A 14,933-nucleotide genomic window follows, 5' to 3' on the forward strand; every position below is an offset into this window, starting at 1 on the left:
AGTAAAATATCAGTATGAGTAATTAATTTGTCACCGCCAAAAGCTTTGTATCATCTAAATGGAAATTTGGAAAGGCAGGATCATGTGTAATAATGTATTAAATGTAAATACAGTACTTGGGTGGGGTGTGATTGATTTAACACTCCAAAATGTTTTGACACATGTTTTTGCAACAAAATTTAGCTCAAAAAATTGGTTTTCTTTCACTCATGTGCCTAAAGATTTTCTTTTCATGAGCTATTTCAGTGTAGCGTAATGCTTTCTCCTTCGTTTTATTTCACAAAACCTTTCTGCATTGCCCTTTGGTGACCTTGCAGCATTTGACAAGATCCTGTTGCCATGGCAACATTCGGATTTTTTTTTCTCTCTCACCGTGAAGTGGGAATAACACATGAGCTGGAAGCTGACCCACTTCCTCAGCACAGCTGACAGTACAGGGCCTCTGTAGGTGCTGGCTGGAGCCACTCAGCTGTGCCGCTGATTGACTGCATTGAAATGCCATAAACATTTTAACAAGCCCTTCAAGAATAAACCTCACTAATGAAGCTGCAACGACTGCAGGTGCATGAAAGGCGTAACGAGGCATTTGAAGTGAAAATTTTAAGTCGCTCAGTGATGCTAATTAATATTAATAGCATATCAATGTGCTGCTCCTCGAACATACTTTTCAGTACAACAGGAAGGAAACGTGCTGGTAGCCCTGCTTTAAGCGATCAATTTGAAAATAGCTGCATTATTAATATTCATCTGTTCATTCAAACATGCTTGGTATGTTTAACAACTGAATTCACTGTGTTCACATTCTTGTCATTCCCCCCCTCCCCCCACAATAGCATGAAAAATTATTTTTGTTTTAGCAAACTCCATTCTGTATGTCTCAATTCATTATGTGATGTAATTTTTCTCTTGAATACTTGTATTTTATGACTAGAATCTTCACGGTATTTCTGGAATTCTCTTTTTTTTTGACATTTTTAATGTTCATGTCTTTTTTTTATATAACAGATCGTCACAATTCATTGCCCACCTCCTCTTACTCTATACATAGATTTAATTTTGAAGTCAAAGATTACTATAATTATTCTGAGATACTGCAGCAATTTATGGGCCATTACATTCACAGATTAAAATTGAAGTGGATACATAAGCTGTGAGCTTTAATGGCTCACTCCTAAATAACACAAATTCGTGATGATGTCAGTTTGCTGACATGTACAGCTCTTCCTGCTGAATATTTAATACAGCTTTTATTTGTGCCTGGGTTGGGAGAATTGCAAGCTTGGCTGGGTTTTATTACCCATCTATAAAGACACTGAAAAGTGTGACAGTTCTCCACCTTCTTGAACCACTGCAGTTCATTTTGTGTAGGTCCATCGACAGTGGTATTAGGAAGGGAGCGGAAGGATTGTGACCCAGTGCCAGTGATGGAGTAGCAACACACTTCCAAGTCGCGATGGTGTGCAGCTTGATGCTGAGAGTGGAGAAGTATTGAAACCTGATTGGCAAGGCTGTATAGCCCACACTTTTTCAAATGCTTGCTGAATACAGGGAAATCTAATCCTTATGATTATTTTTTCATATTCCATTATTAAACTCTGTAATTGAAATCATGAAATAATCTTGTTATTTGTGACGTGGAATATTGCAAATCACAGAAATACAAGTTTTTGCTGAGGTTTATATTTCAACATATGCAAATCTCCATTAAAATGAGCACTTACTTAATTCTTGCAGTTTAGTGCACGAGTCCTTTTTTTATGTTGAGGCAATGATTGTGACCTTAAATGGGTTTTCATTAAGAGAAGACATCTAACCATGAGAAGATTAGAGCGTGGCTATAAAATGTAATGGTCATTATTATAAGAATGGAGGTACAAAGAAACTTCGATTCTCTGAAGGGAACGGCCGGAGAGTATTTTGTTCGGATAATTGAATGCTGGATAACATAGTTAGTCAAGCATCTAGACCTCGCGATCTTGTTAAGATCATTAGAAATTTTGTTAAACAAATGCCGGATAATCGAGGTTCCTCTGTACATGACAATGGAACAATCGTAAACTTTTATCGTGTTTAGTTCCATTAGAACTGTCAACTTTGGTCTTTTTAAAAAAATACGCGTTTTAGTTGTGTGCATTCTCAGTGGGAATTAATTTTAATTCTTTCCTCATGCCAAGATCTGAAGGCAGTGGATCTTTTCTAACATGTGTATGTCAGATCCTGATCATGTGATCAAGACTTGGCTGTATTTTTACTGAATTGGGAAATAGGAAGCTCAAAAAGATTCTCACCATTATAGTTCAGCGAGAATGGGGAGCGTGATTCTTAGCATTATACCTCAGGGAGGACGGGGAGTGTGATTCTCACCATTATAGCTCAGTGAGACTAAGGAGCAAGATTCTCAGCATTAAAGCTCAGGAAGAATAAGGAGTGAGATCCTCACCATTATAGCTCAGTGAGGACTGGGAGCAAGATTCTCACCATTATAACTCAGCGAGGATAAGGAGCGAGATTCTCACCATTATAGCTCAGTGAGGACTGGGAGCGAGATTCTCACCATTATAACTCAGAGAATAAGGAGTGAGATTCTCACCATTCTAGCTCAGTGAGAATAAGGAGCGAGATTCTCACCATTCTAGCTCAGTGTGGAGACGGAGCGGGATTCTCACCATTATAGCACAGTGAGAATAAGGAGCGAGATTCTCACCATTATATCTCAGTGAGGACTGGGAGCGAGATTCTCACCATTATAGCTCAGTGAGGACTGGGAGCGAGATTCTCACCATTATAGCTCAATGAGAATAAGGAGCGAGATTTTCACTATATATATATATATTTTCCCTCTGGATACTTCTAATTGAATGCAGTGGGTATTTGTGGAGCCCTCTCCTCCAGTGAGTTGTTTAGTTGTCCGCCACCATTCATGACTGGATGTGGCAGGATTGCAGAGCTTGGGTCTGACCCTGTGATTGCAGAACTACTTAGCTCTGTCTTATCACTTTCTGCTTATGTTGTTCGGTCGACAAGCTAACCCTATGTAGCTTCAGCACGCTGGCACCTCCTTTTTAGTAATGCCTGGTGCTGCTCCTACTATGCCATCCTGCACTTTCCTTTGAACTGAGGTTGATCCCTTTGTTTAATGGCCGTGGGATCCAAATTAAAAACTATTTCATATGAACAAAATACAGCCTCTCTTAGATTTCTGCCTCCTGGCTGAAGAGCTCCATTACTGTTTTTAATGGCTTTTTTAACCTTTCTACTAATTATTCAATGATATTTATTACTACACTTATCAACTTGAATCTATAAATTAGAAGACATTGCTGGATGTACATCTTCTGGATGTCAGAAAGTGTGGGGCTGGAAAAGCACAGTTGGTCAGACAGCATCCGAGTATCAGGAGAGTTGACATTTTGAGCATAAGCCCTTCATTGGGAATGTGGGGGTTTGGGGGGGAGGGGGAAGGTGTTCTTGATGAGGTGTTCTTCCTCCAGGTGTCGGGTGGCTTGGATTTGGCGGTGGAGGAGGCTCGGTATTTGCATGTCCTTGGCAGAGTGGGAGGGGGAGTTGACGTGGTTGGCCACAGGGCGTTGGGCTGTTTAGTGTGTGTGTCCCAGAGATGTTCTCTGAAACGTTCCACCAGTTGGCATCCTGTCTCCCCAACATAGAGGAGACCACAACAAGAGCAACAAACACAGTAGATGAGGTGTTTGATGTGGAAGGATCCTTTGGGACCTTGGATGGAGGTGAGAGGGGAGGTGTGGGCGCAGGTTTTACACCTCTTATAGTGGCAAGGAAAGGTATCAATAGTGGAGGGTGGTTTGGTGGTGGGCATGGACCTAATGAGGGAGTTGCTGAGGGAATGGTCTCTGTGAAAAGGGGTAGGGAGGGAAATATATCTCTGGTGGTGGGGTGTGTTTCTAGGTGGCAGAAATGATGGAGGATGATGCATTGTAGCCAGAGGTTATGGGATGGAAGTTGAGGACCAAGGTGGGGATTCTGTCCTTGTTATGGTTGGAGGGGTGGGATACAGGGGTGGAGATGCAGGAAGTGAGGAGATACGCCAGAGGGCATTGTTGACCATGTGGGAGGGGCAATTGCGGTCCTTGAAATAGGAGGTAATTTAGGATGTTCGAGAGTGGAATTGGTCCTCCTGGGAGCAGATGTGGCGGAGGCAGAGGAATGATGCCTGTTGCTCTCAGTGTGATCTCCCCTACATCGGGGACACAGGATGCCAACGTGAGGAATGTTTCAGAGAACATCTCTGGAACATTTGCACGAAACAACCCCACTACCCTGTGGCCAACCACTTCAACTCCCCCTCCCACTCCGCTGTCTTACTTATCCATCTTCCTTCCCATCTATCCACTCCACCCTCCTCTCTGACCTATCACCACCAGCCTCCAACTTCATCTTCCTATCGCATTCCTAGCTACCTTCCCCTCAGCCTATCAACCCCTCCCATTTATCTCTCTGCCCCCTTGGGGCCCCCCCTACACATTCCTGATGAAGGGCTTATGCTTGAAACGCAGATTCTCCTGCTCCTCGGATACTGCCTGACCAGCTGTGCTTTTCCAGCCCCACACTTTTTGACTCTGATCTCCAGCATCTTCAGTCCTCACCTTTCCCCTAGTACATCCTCTGGACCAAGACTGCATATTTCGGGAATTTGAAACAACACCAATGGTAGAAATTAATAGAGTCATGTAGCACAACAGACCCTTCAGCCCAACTCGTCTATGCCAAACAGCTTTCCTAAACTGAACTAGTCCCATTTCCCTGTGTTTGGCCCATATTCCTCTGTACCCTTCCTATCCACGTGCCTGTCCAAATGTCTTTTAAATGTTTTAATTGTATCAGCGTCTTCCACTTCCTCTGGCAGCTCATTCCATGTAGGCACCATTCTCCGCGTGACAAAGAGGTCATTCTTAAATCTTTCCTTTCTCACCTTAAACCTATGTGCTTGAGTTTTGGCTTCCCCTATGTTGGGGAAACGACCTTGGCTATTTACCTTTATCTATGCCCCCCACAATTTTCTAAACTTCAGCAAGGTCATCCCTCAGCCTCCTACGTTCCAAGGAAAAAACTCCAAGCCTATCCAGCCTTTCCTTGTACATGATTCCAACCCTCCAGTCTTGGTAATGTCCTTGTGATTCTCTTTTGCACTCTTTTCAGTTTAATAATAGCCTTCCTATAGCTGGGTGACCAGAATTGTATACAGTGCTCCAAATGTGGCCTCACCAAAGTATTATACAGCTGTAACTTGATGGCCACTTTCAAAAAACTATGTACCTGTATCCCTCGGGGTCTCTGTGCAACAACAACACCTCTGCCCTCACTACAGGGATCAGTATTAACCTGGTGCATTTTGCAGCATCTACAACACAGGCCTGTGGAATACTGATGGGGATCTCTATGAGCTGTTTCCTGATACAGGTCACCACGCGCTGAAATATTATCGTAAATGCAGTAAGACTGACAGGCCTCCGTACCACCCACGAAAGCTGTGCACACAGCTTACAGGAACTAGTGACTGGAATACTTGACCCCTAAGGCAAATTTTTTTGATGGGTACACATTTAATGACAATTGGTGGTTTCTTATCTGCCTACCCGCCTCTGCCCCAATTAAGGCCATGTTAAGAAAGTTCATGAATGGCTCCCCTTCTCCAACCCAGTGGAAAGTGGCAATTAAGGGCTTTATCCGACCAACACAGGTATTCACCCAGCAGTAGACAGAAGATGATTTCTCACTCAGAAACAGATGGACTGCTGGCCTCTGAGTGACCAGCAGGAGTATGGGATTTCCATCCTCCCAATGGTCCTTGATCTCTCTTGTGTCCGGCCACTGCCTAGTTAAGTGTCTGATTAGCACTTGGTTTGGTTGGATTTCATAAACGGAGACGCTGGGGGGTTTTGCTGGCTCTTCAGCAAAATGCCTCCAATGTCTCCACTAAATACCATCCATGATGCCAATTAATAGAAGATTAGGAATCGTTCTGGTTTTCCCTGAACCAGCAATCATATTCTTTGTGGAACTGTATTGTGAGGAAATACCTTCCAAGGACCATAACTAGTGCAATAGCAATGTGCTTTTGTCTAGCACTCTGATGCAGTCGAATATCCGAAGGCATTTCACAAAGATGTGACTTTATTTGGAAAAACATGTAACACCAAAAATATAATAATAGAAGGGGTAGCAAAGAAAAATCATGAGGTTTAGGGATGATGTTATAAAAGGTGCAGGAGGTGGAGAGGCAGAGTGTTTCGAAATTGTGGAGGTTGAGTGCTTCAGCTGCCAATGTTAGAGGGAGGAGAGAGGATCATAAAGTTCTGCTAGAACAATTGCAGGTTCAGGAGGGATTGTAGAGCTGGAGTTCGGGATGACTGAGATCAAGAAGGAATTTACAGTTGAGACGGAATATTAAGTTTGCATCTGGAACCAGTGTAAATGAATGTCATTTAGGACAAGGATCATTGTAAGAAGTATTTACTTTGGGTTTACATGCAGGAATCAGAGTTTTGGATGAGTTAACGTTTGTGGAGAGTGGAAACAGGGCTTTGAAATCACTGAGACTGAAGATGATGGGTTTTAGTGGAAGTCTGCGGAGTTTGGAGTGAAGCTGGGTGATATAATAACAGTGGTGTAGCTGGCCTCTGACAGAGAGATCATGGGATTGCATGGTCATGTTGGGATTGTATAAATTGCTGAAACTGTGAATAGCTTGCACAAGGATGAATTCAATTCAGAGATAAGTAAAACTGAGAGATGTGCTAAATCAGTCAACAAAACGAGAGTTTTTAAATCGCAGTTCAGTCTGTTAACATATGGTGCTCAGCAATTATCCTGTTAATGAAATCAGACAATATCTGGCAAATATCCACTCTTTAATGGAAGATTGCATCATGAAGCTCAACTTGATCACCAGCCTATTGTATAACATTCTCTTCAAAGGGGTTTTTGAGTAGGTTTTTAAAAAAAATTCATCCGTCGGGTGTGGGCGTCACTGGCTAAGCCAGCATTTATTGCCCAGAGAGCAGTTAAGAGTGAACTGCATTGCTGTGGGTCTGGAGTCACATGTCAGTCAGACCAGGAAAGGACAGCAGTTTCCATCCCTGAAGGACGTTAGTGAACCAGATGGGTTTTTCCTGACACCTGATCGTGGTCTCACGGTCATCAATGGACTCAGGATTTCAGGTTTTTGAGTTCAGATTCCATCATCTGGAATGGCAAGATTTGAACCTAGATCCCCCAGAACATTACAGGGGTCTCTGGTTTAAGAGTTGAGCAATGATGCATGTAGGCCAGCGCCTTCCCATTGGGGACATTCTGTGATAGAATTGATCTGATTGAGAGGACAGTCCTTTAGAAGGCTTCACTACTTTGTGGAGCCATATTATATTAAACTTTTCAAATCCTTAACATTTTTGGAGGTATGGACAAATAACAAATATCAAACAAAAGAAGGCTGGCATGCAAAGCAAATGATGAATCATGGGTGGCTCAGTGATTAGCACTACTGCCTCAGCGCTAGGGACCCGGGTTCAATTCCAGCCTCAGGTGGCTGTCTGTGTGGAGTTTGCCCATTCTCCCCGTGTCTGCGTGGGTTTGCTCTGGTTTCCTCCCATAATCCAAAATATATAGGTTAGGGTGAATTGGCTATGTTAAATTGTTTATAGTGTTCAGGGATGTGCGGGTCAGGTGCATTGGTGGGAGGGAGGGCAGGGGTGGGGTGGTAAATAGGGGAATGGGTCTGGGTGGGCTGCTCTTCAGAGGGTTGGTATGGTCTTGTTGGGCCGAGTGTTTCCACACTGTAGGGATTCTATGAATAAGAAGAATCTGTGGATGGTCAGGGTTAATGCATTGTAAGTTTCTCTAACATTCCTCTTAGACACTCCACTTTGTTGTAGGAACCACCATTGTCAGGAAATCTGCCAACTACACTGGCTTAATGTGGAAATTTGAGGTGTACCTACTGTGTACCTGATGGTAACACCATGTAAAAATTACTGCTATTTCTACAGAGTGATGCCAAGATACTGTCAGTTGACTAACAGCTATACTTCGAGGCCACAAAAGAAGTGACAGCTTGTAAATTGTTTTTACTTTTGGCTATTCCTCATTGGACATTAGTATTAAATTCACCACAGAACTGCCAATCACACACGTGACCTGATACTGAAAGATACTCAGCAGTGGTTAATGTTGAGCAGGCTGATGCTCAGAAGTTTATTTAAAGAAGCAGGACTATACAATTCAAAACAGGCCTAATATGGGGCGGCATGGTGGCACAGTGGTTAGCGCTGCTGCCTCACAGCGCCTGAGATCCGGGTTCAATTCCCGACTCAGGCGACTGACTGTGTGGAGTTTGCACATTCTCCCTGTGTCTGCGTGGGTTTCCTCTGGGTGCTCCAGTTTCCTCCCACAGTCCAAAGATGTGCGGGTCAGGTGAATTGGCCATGCAAAATTGCCCGTAGTGTGAGGTAAGGGGTAAATGTAGGGGTATGGGTGGGTTTCGCTTCGGCGGGTCGGTGTGGACTTGTTGGGCCTGTTTCCACACTGTAAGTAATCTAATCTAATCTAATATGTGTCATCAGTCATGTCCACGTCCTTAAATTGTTTGTAGTCCCAGTATTCTTGACTATGATATTGTTTGAACTCGGATTCTGTAGACCCCTCATCACTGAGTGTGAACCTCCAGCTATGTGTAGAAGTTCCTTATTACCACTGAGTGGCATTTTTTCACAGCTTTCAGCTGTGTTCTCTTAGGTTTAACAGGCTTCTACCAACAGATAAATGTGAAAAATAAGGTAGTTGTTATTTTCAGTAATAAGGAAGCTCTTCAGGCCTCCATATTAACAATGCCTGAAAGGAAGAAGGGGCAGATTAAAATGTGAAATTTGTGGCATGCACTGCCAAACACACCACTGCAACATGATATCTGTTGGGAAGTGTGAATGGCCAATTGTATATAGACAAGTTTCTTATTAACATAGTTAAATCAGGTTCCAACATTACACTTGGGAGCATGATTGAAACTTACTGCTGTACAGGTTTCAAGTGGTTAGCAAACTGAGCAGTGAATGTGAAGTAGGAACTGCTGATCCCTCATGATGGATGCTTCTTTCAGTCCTCCTGGGTAGGCCAGGAGCTTAGAGCAGAGGTTCTCCCTACTGGCCCTCAATAAGCCTTGTTTGTCAATCTCTCCCACCGTAGTCTCAATCTCCATTTCCCCATTGCCCCATCTTTTGATTGCTTCACCTCCCTCCTGATTGACGGGGACTGGTCCTAGGAGTCTCTAATTACAGCTCCATAGTCCTTGTGTTCCCTCCAGGTTACTGTGCTTTTCATCAGTTGCCCGATAATAAGCAGAGCTGTAAACTACTAGAGTTGTTAGAGGTTGTGCCATTAATGTCTTGACCTTTGTATCTTTGGCCTTGACTGGTTATTTGACCATTTTTGATGCCACTCGCAAGCTCATGTTTTTCAAAAATATATATGTTTCCTTTTACAATCCTTCTTCCCTAAGTATTAAAGAGTTGAAATAGACATGATGTAGATCTTATTAACTGGGACTGTCTTTGTTGTCATTGCTAATTACTGTCTCAGTGCCCCATTTCTGTCAACTGAGAGGTGAAAGCCTCAGCTGCCAAATAAATCTCTAAGGCTGATTATCAGTTTGTAATAACTCTCGACTTTGTGCTCAGTCTTCAACTATAGACTCAGAAATTATAGCACAGGAGGAAGCTATTATGGCAGTGCCTGTGTGAGGTTTTCTGCTGGGACAATTAACTGTAATCCTGTCTGCCTTCTTTTGTGTCCTTCACCTGTAATAAACATTAAATTTGTTGCGAATGCTCTATGTAAAACTCATTTTTGATAACTTCTACCTTTTTGTTCTCTGAATTGATCTCAGTATGTGCCCCTTTCACTGATTCATGAACTAGAATCACTGACTCCCGACAATGTGGAAACAGGTCCTTTGGCCCAACAAATCCACACCCACCTTCCGATGAGTAACCCTCCCAGACCCATTCCCCCTACCATGCTATTCTTCATTTACCCCTGACTAATGTACCAAACCTACACATCCCTGAACGTTATGGGCAATTTAGCCTGGCCAATTCACCCGACCTGCAATCTTTGGACTGTGGAAGGAAATTGGAGCACCTGGAGGAAACCCATGCAGACACGGGGAGAATGTGCAAACTCCATGCAGATAGTTGCCTGGGTTTGGAATCTAGATAAGATTCCCTACAGTGTGGAAACGGGCCCTTCAGCCCAACAAGACCACACCAACCCTCCGAAGACTACCCCACCCAGACCCATTTCCCACTGACTAAACTGGAGCACCTGGAAGAAACCCATACAGACACAGGGAGAATGTACAAACTCAACAGCTAGTCGCCTGAGGCTGGAATCAAACCCTGGTCCCTGGCGCTGTGAGGCAGCAGTGCTAACCACTGAGCCACAGTGCCGACCTTAACTAGTTGAAATCTTCTCAAGACCTTTGATAAATTTGATAATCACATTCCCATGCTCTGGTTCAATAAAAAAAGCTCCACAAATTTCACACATTACCTTATAATTTTAGAGGTAGCATTAATGTTAAAAAGGCCTCAACTATTCCATAGGCAAGTAAGTCTCACAGATGTCCCTGATCCTGAGTAAATAATGGGTAATGAATGGCAGTAGCTGGACAGGGCACTGCTGCCATGACATCTAACTTTATTTATATCTTTCCCTGCTTAGTATCCTGCCCTGTGGAATTATAAATTCAGGTCAAGATCTCTCAATAGCCTCTATAGAGGTTTTCACCCATGGATGAGTTTCAGAGGAAAATAAAATTATAATGTGCTTTCACTGTCTGGATCATTCCAGAGGGACCATGTAATATTCACCAATCAAAGTCTCTGGATAGTGGTTGTTTGTACCTACTGCAGACTATTAACAAGAGAAGTGAGTTCATCTTGAGTAGGTACATGCTAATGGAAGGCCCATGCTTTCATTCATCACAGAATCCTAACAGTATGGAAGAAGGCCATTCGGCCCTTGGAATCCATACCACTTCTCCGAAGAGCCACATGCACATCTCTGCACCTCCCAAGGACTATCCGCCTAGCCCAGGACACTATGGGCAACTTAGCACAGCCGACCCACCTAATCCACACCTCCGTGGGCTGTGGGAGGAAATCACAGCAGCCGAAGGATTCTCCCGCAGACATGGGGAGAATGGCTGTGCGGAGTTTGTACAATCACCCGAGTCCAGAATCAAGCCTGGGTCCCTTGTACTGTGAGGCAGTAGTGCTAACCCCTAGTCATAGTGCTGCCAACATTGGTCAGGTCAGAGGGTGAGCCATCAGAAGCAGAGGTTGATGAGGGTAGAGTTTTGCATGCATGATGCCATGTCAGTAGGGGCCTCCCCTACTTTTGCCTGATCACAACACGCCATGTGCATGGCAAGAAATGAAACTTGAGACTTCAAGTGAACATCTTTCATATTTGTTACCATCACGAGAGGTGGATGTTCACTGTTTCAAACCGAACTAGTAAGAACTTATTTTGTCTTTAGAAAATGTAAGTGCCATCAACCTGCCCTACAAAATGAGCGAATAGTGACAGCCATTAAAACAGCACACGTATTTTGTGCATTTATGTAGTGCCTGTTCAAAATTACAATTATAATGGCCATCTCTGGAACTCCATTGCGACCCATTCAAACTCATAATAACAAAAGCCTTGTGAAAGAGCATACCCGTGCACAGTACGCGAAATAGGATATCTCCTGATGTCTCCATGATGTCTCCTGCCCCTATTTCGCAGGATCTGTAATCTTGTCAAACAGTGGGAGAAGAAGGAAAAGAGCAGCAAAATGAGCAATTTGAACACTGGCTGTGGTTAACTGGCTACACCATGTAACAAACAAAAAATTACTACTTTGCAACTTCCTCGCTGAAACATATAAGCATTTGGTTTTCTTTTTTTCCTTTTGTTTAGATTATCTGTGGAGATTATCTGATGTGAGTTTGCTTATGTTATCTCCCATAACATCAAAGACTGTGCATGGCCATCATGCTTATTGATGAACCCAATAGATATCATGACCAGCTATTATGCATGACATTACAATCCTCACACACCAAGGTGTCTGGGCTAATGTTAAGCTAGTAGTTTTAAGCAGGAATGTCATGCTTCAAGAGGTCTTTGAGATGGCATACACAATCTTTGTAACCTTAGTTCGCATGCTATGATGGAATGATGATATCATGAGTATGTCTGTTAAAGGAATACTGACTTTGAGGGAGAACACATTATCCAGCTAAATGAATTCCCTTCAGACTTGTAACATTAACTCGGTATAAAGGTGAGATTCCTCCCACAGTGCCTCAATATGAGGGCGAGACTTAATGTCTCCATAAGGATGGACTTCTGACAATACTGTCGTGAACAGACATATTTGCAACAGGTAGTTTGGTAAGGATGAGATTAAATGGGCTTTAGCGGTAATGTCACTGGACTGATAATCCTGAAGAAGGGCTCAAGCCCGAAACGTCGACTCTCCTGCTCCTTGGATGCTGCTTGACCTGCTGCGCTTTTCCAGCAACACATTTTCAGCTCTGATAATCCAGAATCCCAGGCTAATTTTCTAAGAACGTTAGTTTGAATCCCACCACGCAAGATGGTGAATTTTATATTAAATAAGAATCTGAAATAGCATAGATTTTTGAACAGTAAGGGAATTGGGCTAAGCAGGCGAGCAAGTAGAGTTGAATCCATGAAAAGATTAGCCATGGTCTGACTGGAAGGCAGAGTGGGCTCAATGGCCCAGATGGCCTACTCCTGATCCGACTACTTATATCCTTATGAAAGCTAGTCGAATGGTGACCATGACTGTTGATTATCTGGTTCCATATGTTCTATAGGGAAGGATATCCTCCATTCTTGCCTGGTCTGGCCTATATGTAATTTCAGACCGACAGTAATGTAGTTCATTCTTAACTCCCCTTTGTGGGCGATTAGGGATGGACAGTAAATAAAGCACACATTTTCCCTTTCATTGGTTCTCTCACCACCTGCTGCAGGTCCAGTCCAGTAGCTGTGTCCTTTAGGACATGACCAGCTTTGTAATTAGTGTTGCTGCTGAGCCACTCATGATGGTGGACATTGAAGCCCTTCACTCAGAGTATATTCTGCATCCTTGCCACCCTCCGTGCTTCCTCCATGAGGTGTTAAACGTGGAGGTGCACTGATTCATCATCCAATTGGGTCCACTATGTAGAAATCAGTAGGAAGTTTCCTTGCCTATCTTTGACATGATGTCATGAACATTCTGAGGTCCATGGTCAATATTGAGAATTCCCAAGTCGACTTGCTTCTGACGATATACATTGTTCTGCCGGGTTTGTCCTGAACAGGCCATACCTGAGGACGGTGATAGCAGTGTCTGGGAATGTTTGGATGGTATCATTCTGCGAGTGTGACTGTTAGGAAATGGCACAACTCTCTGGATTTTGGCACTAACCCCAGGTGTTTGTAGGGAGGACTTTACAGGATCAATAAGGGGCTGAATTTGTTGTTTCTGATTCCTGGATCAGTGGTCTGTTCAGTTTTGTTACTTTCAAACATTTTAGTGGTTTTCAAACAACAAGATGGCATGCAGGGCCATTTCAGAGGACAGTTAAGAGCTAACCATATTGTTGTGTATTTGGAATTACAGGTAGGCCAGACCAGGGAAGGATAGCTGATTTCATTCTCCAAAGGATATTAGTGAACCAGATGGGCATTTACAACAATTGACAAAGGTCATCATTAGATTTTTAAATTTAGTTCTTAAATTCAAATTCAAACTTAGGTGCCCAGAACATTGAATCTCTGATAAATGCCATGAAGTGTGGGAGAGATGCAAGGATGCATTGGGAACATTCATTGCATATCTTTGGCATCAACCCCAGGTGTTGGGAAGGACGACTTTGCAACATCAACAGGTCTGAATTTCCTGTTGTTTTTGATTCCTGGATTGATGTGAGTGGTCTGTTCAGTTTTGTTGGAAACCTATCTTGCCAAAACCACTTAATGGAAGATTCTTAACTTGAAATATTGGCCTGTATTTCCATGGAGTCTGAAAACACTGAAACAATTTCAAAAATGGTAGGAAGACTCCGTGAGAGAGTCATAGAGGTGTACAGCATGGAAACAGATCTTCTATCCAACTCATCCATGCTGACCAGATATCCTAACCTAATCTCGTCCCATTTGCCTGCATTTGGCCCATATCCCTCCAAACCCTTCCTATTCATATACCCATCCAGATGCCTTTTAAATGTTGTAATTGTACCAGCCTCTACCACTTCCTCTGGCAGCTCATTCCATACACACACCACCCTCTGTGTGATAAGGTTACTCCTTAGCTCATTGTAAATTCTTCCCCTCTCACCTTGAACCTGTGCCCTCCAGTTTGGACTCTGTTTCCCAAATGGGAAAGACCTTGGCTAGTCACCCTATCTGTGCCCCTCATGATTTTATCATCTTCCATAAGGCCATACCTCAGCCTCGAATGCTGTAGGGAAAATAGCTCCAGCCTATTCAGCTTCTGCCTATCGCTCCAACCCTGGCAACATCCTTGTAAATCTTTTCTGAACCCTTTCAAGTTTCACAACATCCTTCTGTTATAGGTAGACCAGAATTGCATGTAGTTTTCCAGTTGCATGTACAGCTGCAACATGACCTTCCAACTCCTGTACTCAATACACTGAGAATAAAGGAAAGCATCCCAACCACCTCCTTCACTATCCTATCTACCGGCGACTCTACTTTCAAGGAGCTATGAACCTGCACTCCAAGGTCTCTTTGTTCAGCAACACTCACTAGGACCTTACCATTAAGTGTATAAGTCTTGCCTTGATTTTCTTTTCCAAAATGCAGCGCCTGAAATTTAT

General features: G+C 43.3%; 1 protein-coding gene across 6 annotated transcripts in view; it reads left to right on the forward strand.

Annotated features, from left to right (window-relative positions):
* Window positions 1-14,933, forward strand: part of dclk2a (doublecortin-like kinase 2a) — a 314,799-nt gene that overhangs the window by 115,453 nt on the left and 184,413 nt on the right. The gene's annotated exons all lie outside the window — the stretch shown is intronic.

The sequence above is a fragment of the Hemiscyllium ocellatum genome, chromosome 1 (assembly GCF_020745735.1).
Source record: "Hemiscyllium ocellatum isolate sHemOce1 chromosome 1, sHemOce1.pat.X.cur, whole genome shotgun sequence".
Classification (NCBI taxonomy): domain Eukaryota; kingdom Metazoa; phylum Chordata; class Chondrichthyes; order Orectolobiformes; family Hemiscylliidae; genus Hemiscyllium; species Hemiscyllium ocellatum.